This window comes from Nansenia antarctica (genome assembly GCF_963989245.1).
Source record: "Nansenia antarctica genome assembly, chromosome: 13".
In the NCBI taxonomy this organism is placed as follows: Eukaryota; Metazoa; Chordata; class Actinopteri; order Argentiniformes; family Microstomatidae; genus Nansenia; species Nansenia antarctica.
The window spans coordinates 28,436,961-28,444,460 of record NC_137683.1 but is presented as its reverse complement, the minus strand read 5'-3'; the positions used below and the strand labels follow the sequence as shown (position 1 = coordinate 28,444,460).

General features: G+C 48.7%; 2 protein-coding genes across 2 annotated transcripts in view; both read right to left on the bottom strand.

Annotated features, from left to right (window-relative positions):
• chmp5b (charged multivesicular body protein 5b) overlaps window positions 1-7,500 on the bottom strand; it is a 495,962-nt gene that overhangs the window by 47,405 nt on the left and 441,057 nt on the right. The window lies entirely within an intron of this gene.
• LOC308169490 (collectin-12-like) overlaps window positions 1-7,500 on the bottom strand; it is a gene marked incomplete at both ends in the record, with an annotated part of 43,810 nt that overhangs the window by 16,864 nt on the left and 19,446 nt on the right. The gene's annotated exons all lie outside the window — the stretch shown is intronic.

Below are 7,500 nucleotides of genomic sequence, written 5' to 3'. Positions count from 1 at the left end.
TCACATTAGAACATTAGAACATGGGAACATACACATTAGAACATTAGAACATTCACATTAGAACATTAGAACAGCGCACACAGAGGTGTGTCCAGTATATCATTTTTAGATTAGATTAGATTCAACCTTTTTGTCATTGCACAGAATACAACAACATTTATTTTTTTTGCTCTAGGCACAGGGTCAGCCATAAGTCAGCACCTTTGGTGCAATTAGGGCTTATGTGCCTTGCTCAAGGGCACAATGGCAGTGGAAGCAACCCTCCAGTCACCAGCTTGCATGCAGCTCCCTCCTGAGCTCCCTCCAGATCGAACCGGTGACCTTCCGGTTGCTAGCCGGCCTCTTAAACCTCTAGGCGACCGCCGCCCCTATATCATTTCAGGTAACACCAGGGCTGCCAGCCTCCAACCACAACATCCATGAACCTTTGACCGGGGGGGGGGGCTCTGCTCTGCTAACGTCAGGGGAAGATTTTGGCAGCAGCGCACACCAGGCTGTGTGTGTGTGTGTGTGTGTGTGTGTGTGTGTGTCTGTGTGTGTCTGTGTGTGTGTGTGCCTGTGCCTGTGCCTGTGCCTGTGCATCTGTGTCTGTGTCTGTGTCTGTGTCTGTGTCTGTGTGTGTGCGTGTGCCTGTGCATCTGTGTCTGTGTCTCTGTCTGTGTGTGTGTGTGTGTGTGTGTGTGTGTGTGTGTCTGTCTCTGTGTGTGTGCATCTGTGTCTCTGTCTGTCTGTCTCTGTGTGTGTGTGTGTGTGTGTGTGTCTGTCTCTGTGTGTGTGCATCTGTGTCTCTGTCTGTCTGTCTCTGTGTGTGTGTGTGTGTGTGGGTAGAGCCTGAGTGAGGCTGGTCGGTCCTACAGTATAGCCTTGTGGTCTGAGGCCTCTCCAGGCCCTGGGGTCTGAGGCTGCGAGCACCCCCCCCCCCCCCACACACACACACACACACACATCTGGACAAACACCCTGCAGCTACATTAAAGACCCTGCCGGCCCCCAGAGGCCCGGGGTGGTGAGGGGGCGACAGACACAAAAACAGCCCCCCCAACCCCCCCCAGGCCCCCCACCCACCTGTTTACACTCTCTGACATGGCTTATTTTCCTGGGGGCAGTCTTCACTCTGCAGACTATCACACATGTACTAATATACACACACACACACACACACACACACACACTCACGCACAGGCACATACGCAGATTACACATACACACACACGCAGGCACACGCAGACACACACACATAAGCAGACACACACACACACACATAAGCAGACACACATAAGCAGACACACACACACGCACATGCAGACACACACACACACACACACACACTATACACAATGAAATATAAACAGTATTTTCTTGTGTTTCAGAGCGGTCATGTTTCTGTGTTGAAAATTCTTCCAACCGGTGGGGAGGGACGCAGTACAGAACCTGTTCCTAATGAGTCCAGAACCAAAGGCATTCCCTTACACTTTCCTGGAATACCTCCTCGCCTAGGATATCTGTCCTGACAGATGAGTGCCGAGATCCGCAGTGTTGACGGGAACACAGCTGTATTTAATTTGAATTCAGGAAGTGGAGAAAAAAGAAGGGCCCTGCTTTTCATGTACCTGAAATTAAACTCCTTCACCCTGCCCAGCGCACGCCAAGGAGAGGCCGTCCTTCTTAAGACATGGAAATTTCCATGGCAATACTGTGACAACCTGTGCCAAAATGAGCATAATCTGTATGTAGCAGTATGTGTATCAAAAGACATCTAGTATCTAGTTTAACGTAACCATCAGGTAGCAAATACATGCCTATCTATACCTGTCATATAACATTTGAAAACACTAACGATTAGGCTGGCTAACAGCCATTATAAAAAAGGAAACAGATCTACGAACGATCTATCGACAACAACGTGTATCCTAACACCAGAACCGTTTTGTGTGCCAAAGCTCTCACCACCCACCCATGCAGCTGAAATGAGCTAGCGAGGGAATCGTTTAAGCCGTTTTTAAATTGCAATGAGAGACGGGTTATGTCATGTTGTTGGGCTATAGGGCCTCGTAGGGAATTTGGCCAGGAGACCAAGATTAACAGCCATTACTCTCAGCCCTCTCTCTCTCTCTCGCTACAACTGTCCTGGGATCTCTAATGATCATTGGGAGGCGGACCCTCAGACCCTCAGACCCCGGCGTAACACCGACGACTTCCAGCTGGAAGGCCGGCCGGAGGAGTCTGACCACCTGGCCAACTCTGAAAATGAGAATTTACCGGAAAGAGCGTTGAGGCACGAACATAGAGGCATAATATGCGTCCACAGTTTCAACTTCTTCTCTCCAAGGCTGCGAGCTCTCAGCCAGCCTGGATGACTCACCACCTCCCTCCTAGGCCAAAGCAGCAGTTTACCTCCTTACTCTTACTTACCTCACGGTGGTTAAAGCTGACCCCCCCATAGCCCCGATACACTAAGGACCTTAAGGACTGCATGGAGGCCCCTGTATGTATGTAGCCCCTGCCACAGCACGTTGATCTGTTACACAACAATGTCCTTAGACACTGGCGACTGTTGTTTTAAACTTGATTGGCCACTTCCTCTTTAATGGCGAGGTTATCACAGTAAACCAAGACAAATGACCCGAGAGAGGAAAGGAGAAAGGAGAGGGAGAGGGAAGGAGAGAGAAAGAGAATGAGAAAGACAGAGAGAGAGAGAGAGAGGGAGAAAGGAGAGGGAAAGAGAATGAGAAAGACAGAGAGAGAGGGGGAGAGAGAGAGAGAGAGGGAGAGAGGAGAGGGAAAGAGAGACTAAGAGAAATAGAAAGACAGAAAGAGAGAGAGAGAGAGAGAGAGAGGGAGAGAGAGAGAGAGAGAGAGAGAGAAAAAGAGAGAGGGAGAGAGAGATAGAGAGAGAGAGAGAGAAAAAGAGAGAGGGAGAGAGAGAGTGAAAGAGAGAGAGAGAGAGAGAGAGAGAGAGAGAGAGAAAAAGAGAGAGGGAGAGAGAGATAGAGAGAGAGAGAGAGAAAAAGAGAGAGGGAGAGAGAGAGTGAAAGAGAGAGAGAGAGAGAATGAGAAAGAGAGACTAAGAGAAAGAGAAAGACAGAGAGAGAGAGACAGAGAGAGAGAGAGAAAGAGAGTGAGTAAAAGCGAGTAAAAGCGAGTGAAAGAGTGAGAAGAAGGAGAGTCAGTGAATGAGATGAACGACCAGCACCTGCCCACCCTGCTGCCCTGACCTGTCCCACCGGCACCACATCTGTTTCCTGTTGGCTCCCGGGTTCCTCCCCTCCCCCACCCCCCCCCAGAGTGACTCACTCCAGCCCCCCCCCAGCACATGGCTGATGCCATGCCCTCCATCTAGAACTAGCCCCGTGTAAAAGGCCCCAGAGGCCTCCTTAAACGCCCTTAACAAGGACCCGCGCTCGCCAAGAATATCTCTTAAAACCCCCGTGCCAGCTCTCTGTGTGTGTGGAGTTACCAAGGAACACCTCAAACAGGTCTGAGGTCTGAGGAGAAAGAGCTGACTGTGCCTTTAAGGGGACATTGGGTCAGCCACTAACTAAGCTTCTTCTTCTTCTTGTTCAGTCAGCGCTTTTGTTTACATTCTGTCCTGTAGATCGTCGTGGCGATGGTCAGCGAGGGATGCGGTCATGGAGGCCTAAAGTGGTCCGTAAAGCTTCTGAACATTTGTAACCGTTGACATGTGTTTAGAGTACAAACACAATGCCGCTGCTCCCACTGTTAAACAACCATAATGAGAACATCAGTTTCTCTAAGTACACAAAGGAGGTTTTTGCCAGGAAAACGCTGTCCAACCTAAATACGTTGACATCGTGTGTATAAATCTCTGTCACCACCGAAACCCGAATCAGAACAGAACACTATGTAAGGAATGATTTGTGTCGGTCCGACAACACACGGAGAAGAAGACGCTAGCTCGTTCGTCATAGGCCGCAGCGAGTACGCTGAGAGGCTCTGTGGATAAACGGAGATCGCATTTGTTGGCTGTCAAACTCGGACAACACCTGGCGGTGCACAAACATGGCTGACGACACAACAATAAAGAACCCCCCCCCTCCCCACTGCCTCCCTGCCCCCTTCCCTCCCTCCCTCCTCCTCCTCCCGCGTTTGGTCAGATTTAGAAATGGGGGATCTGGTTTCCCGACCACAATAGAGGGCAGGCCAGGACACACAGCTATCCAATGATGAGGCAGCTGTGACCCAGTTCATCTGGACCCCCCTCCCCCTCCCACTCCCCCCCTCTGATGTTCTTCCCCCCCCCCCCCACCCCCACCCCCTCCCCCAGTGAGCTGCCTCTCAGTCACAGGCTTGGAGGGTTGAGTTGTGAGGTCACGACCTTGTTGTTGTTGTTTGGTCACAGCAGGTCACTTCCTGGTTGGGCTTCCTGACTGGAGGGGCATTCCATCAGCGTCGTCGCTAAAGGAAGAAACCCACTCAGGCTTATTTTGGGGTAAATCTCACGAGACTTCGTCAAAAGAAGAAGCCTGGATTTTTCCTTTAGCGACGTTGATGGAATACCCCCCTGGAGTCTGATTGAGATGTTTTATTTCAAATATGTGCAGAACGAGATACAGCAACCAATAATGAATATAACTGAAAACAAAAAAACTAAACTAATAGACAACAACAACAACAACAACAACAACAACAACAACAGTGACAGATATAGGGAACTCAGATCATCACATCACCATGGTGATGGTCATGCTGACCGCTGGGACGAAAGACAATGGCCTCCAGATTCTCTCATTGGGGTTGTTCACAGCCATCTGACCAGGGGGGTATTACATCAACATCTCTAAAGGACAATCCAGTCTTATTTTGATAAATCCCGGGAGATTTGTTTGAAAGAATCCAGCCTTATTTTGATAGGCTCTCGCGAGGCATATCAAAATAAGCTGTGATTTTCCTTTAGGGACGTAGTGGTGGTCTAGTGGATAGTGAGTTGGACTTGTGATCGGAAGGTTGTGAGTTCAAATCCCGCCTGAAACCACACCACTACTAGTGTGCCCTTGAGTAAGGCACTTAGCCCTCAGTTACTCCAGGGGGAATGTCCCTGTAATTCGTAATTGTAAGTCGCTTTGGATTAAAAGCGTCTGCTAAATGGCAAAATTATTAATTATTATTTACGTTGATGAAATACCCCCCAGTGGAGGCTGGTGGAGGTAGAAACCGGTACACACGTGTTTGATACCATTCCTCATTGCATTACGATGAGCCTGCCCTCCGATTCCTACCTCCACCAGCCTTCCCTGCCTCTGACATATGGACAGTGTACACAAAGCACAGTCTTTGTCCTATGAACGGAGCAGGAAAAAGCCAGATCTGTAAGATCTCAACACTGAAGACCAGAATCTTTTTTTAGACACCGAGATCGAAGCGTAACGGCTTCTTAAAGTGCTCTAAGTCTGTGTGCAGTATGTCATTGTTGATCTGCTGCGTAGTTAACATGAGATGACCATCTCCAACCCTGGCTGTTGGTTATTGTTAACAATTCTTAGGGAAGAACATCATCAACATCAGTTCCTCTCTAGAAACAAATGGAAACAGCGGTGAACGGCTGCTTCCTCCTTCTTCACAGTTTGACAACACTCTCTCTCTGTCTGGTTCCGGTTTAGATACCGAGATTGAAGCGTAACGGCTTCTTAAAGTGCTCTAGTCTGTGTACAGTATGTTGTTGATCTGCTGTGTAGTTAACATAAGATGACCATCTCCTCAATGAATATCTGAAAAAGTATAACCCTGGCAGTTGGAATGGAATGGACTTTATTTGTCATTGCTACAGTACAGGTACCAAACAACGAAATTTAGGAGGGGTGGCTCCCCTGGTGTTAGGAAAGGGATTGTTTTTTTGTTTTTTTTGAAAAAGCATAAAAGCATAAAATCACAAGAAGGTAAGGAGCTGGTTTACATCAATAAAGGCTATGTACACAATCCACTGTACTATACTGCACAGATAGTCAACTAGGGGTTGTCATATTGCACAAAAGTATTTTTTCACGTTATTTTAAAGTGTCACAGTTTGCAGGCTTGAAAATGTACATGTTTGTGCCTCAGCACTAGCTGCCATACAATCCGTCCGGACTGTCCTGGGCCCAGAACTTAGGCCTTTTTTGTGTTCAGGGCCTTGACGGCCCTGTGGTAGAAGCTGTTCTTCAGTCTGTTTGTCTTAGCGGCCGGGGTCCTGTACCTCCTGTTCGAGGGCAGCCTGACAAAGTGTACGTGCCCAGGGTGGGTCGGGTCCCACCCCCAGTTATTGTTTACAATTCTTAGGAAGAACATCATCAACATCAGTTCCTCTCTAGAAACAAATGGAAACAGCGGTGAACGGCCGCTTCCTTCTTCACAGTTTGACAACACTCTCTCTGTCTCTGGCTCCCATCGTCGGTTCTGACCGTGGTTCCCCTCAGCCCGGTTACTCCTCATCAAACCGGACAGTGGTTCCTCTCCCTCTCTCCCTCCAGCGGGACACAAGTTTATGGTCCTGTCAGCAACAACAACCACACAACAAGCAACATCCTCCCCAGACCGCAGCCTGACAACAGTTGTACCGCTCACAGCGCACAGTCACAACGATGCACGGAAAGACAAATAACTTTTCCACAACAAGCGAAGCACACACAAAACGCTCCTCAGAATCCGTGTGGTCACCGACGGCGAACGGGACAAGGCAGAGTATTGTTCTGCTCGTCCCGTTGAGGGGATAGGACATCCTGACAACGTCTACCTTGGTCACACCAGAGCAGACCGCCGGTTAGTTACCGTGTCCCCGAGCTATATCTCTGACCCAAGTTGAACTTCCTGAAACGGAATCCGAGCGAAAAAACCCAAGCTTCATCATCTGGTTCTCTCTCTCCCTCTTCAAGCTGACCCATTCATTCTTCATTCGCTCACCAAAACAGGCTAATTGACATCCCCCGGGCACATGCAGAGCGGGGGATGATATATGACCCTGGCTCATTAAAGACAACGTTTATTTACAGTAAATACCAGCGGGGACGCTATAGTAACGGATGAGAGAGCTGTGAACCCAGGTCAGCCCTCTGAGTGTTCTGGAGCTCTGCCTTGCCTCACACACACACACACATACACACACACACACATACGCACACATACACACATACACACATATACACATATACACATACAGTATACACACACACACACACTTACACACACTTACACACATACGCACGTGCACGCATACACACACACACATACACACGCACACACACGCATACGCACACATACACACACATACACACACACACACACACTTACACAGATGCGCACGCATACACACACACACACACACACACATACATATATACACACACACACACACATACACACCCAACCCTTTCCAGGAACAAAAGAAAAAACAACACATCCAATCCAAGAGGGCAATCAGGACATTGTTGTTATGTGAAACTAAACCACTTAACTGGCAGAGTGACAGTTAGACAGACTCTCCTCCTGGGCGCAAAGACAGGAACAAAA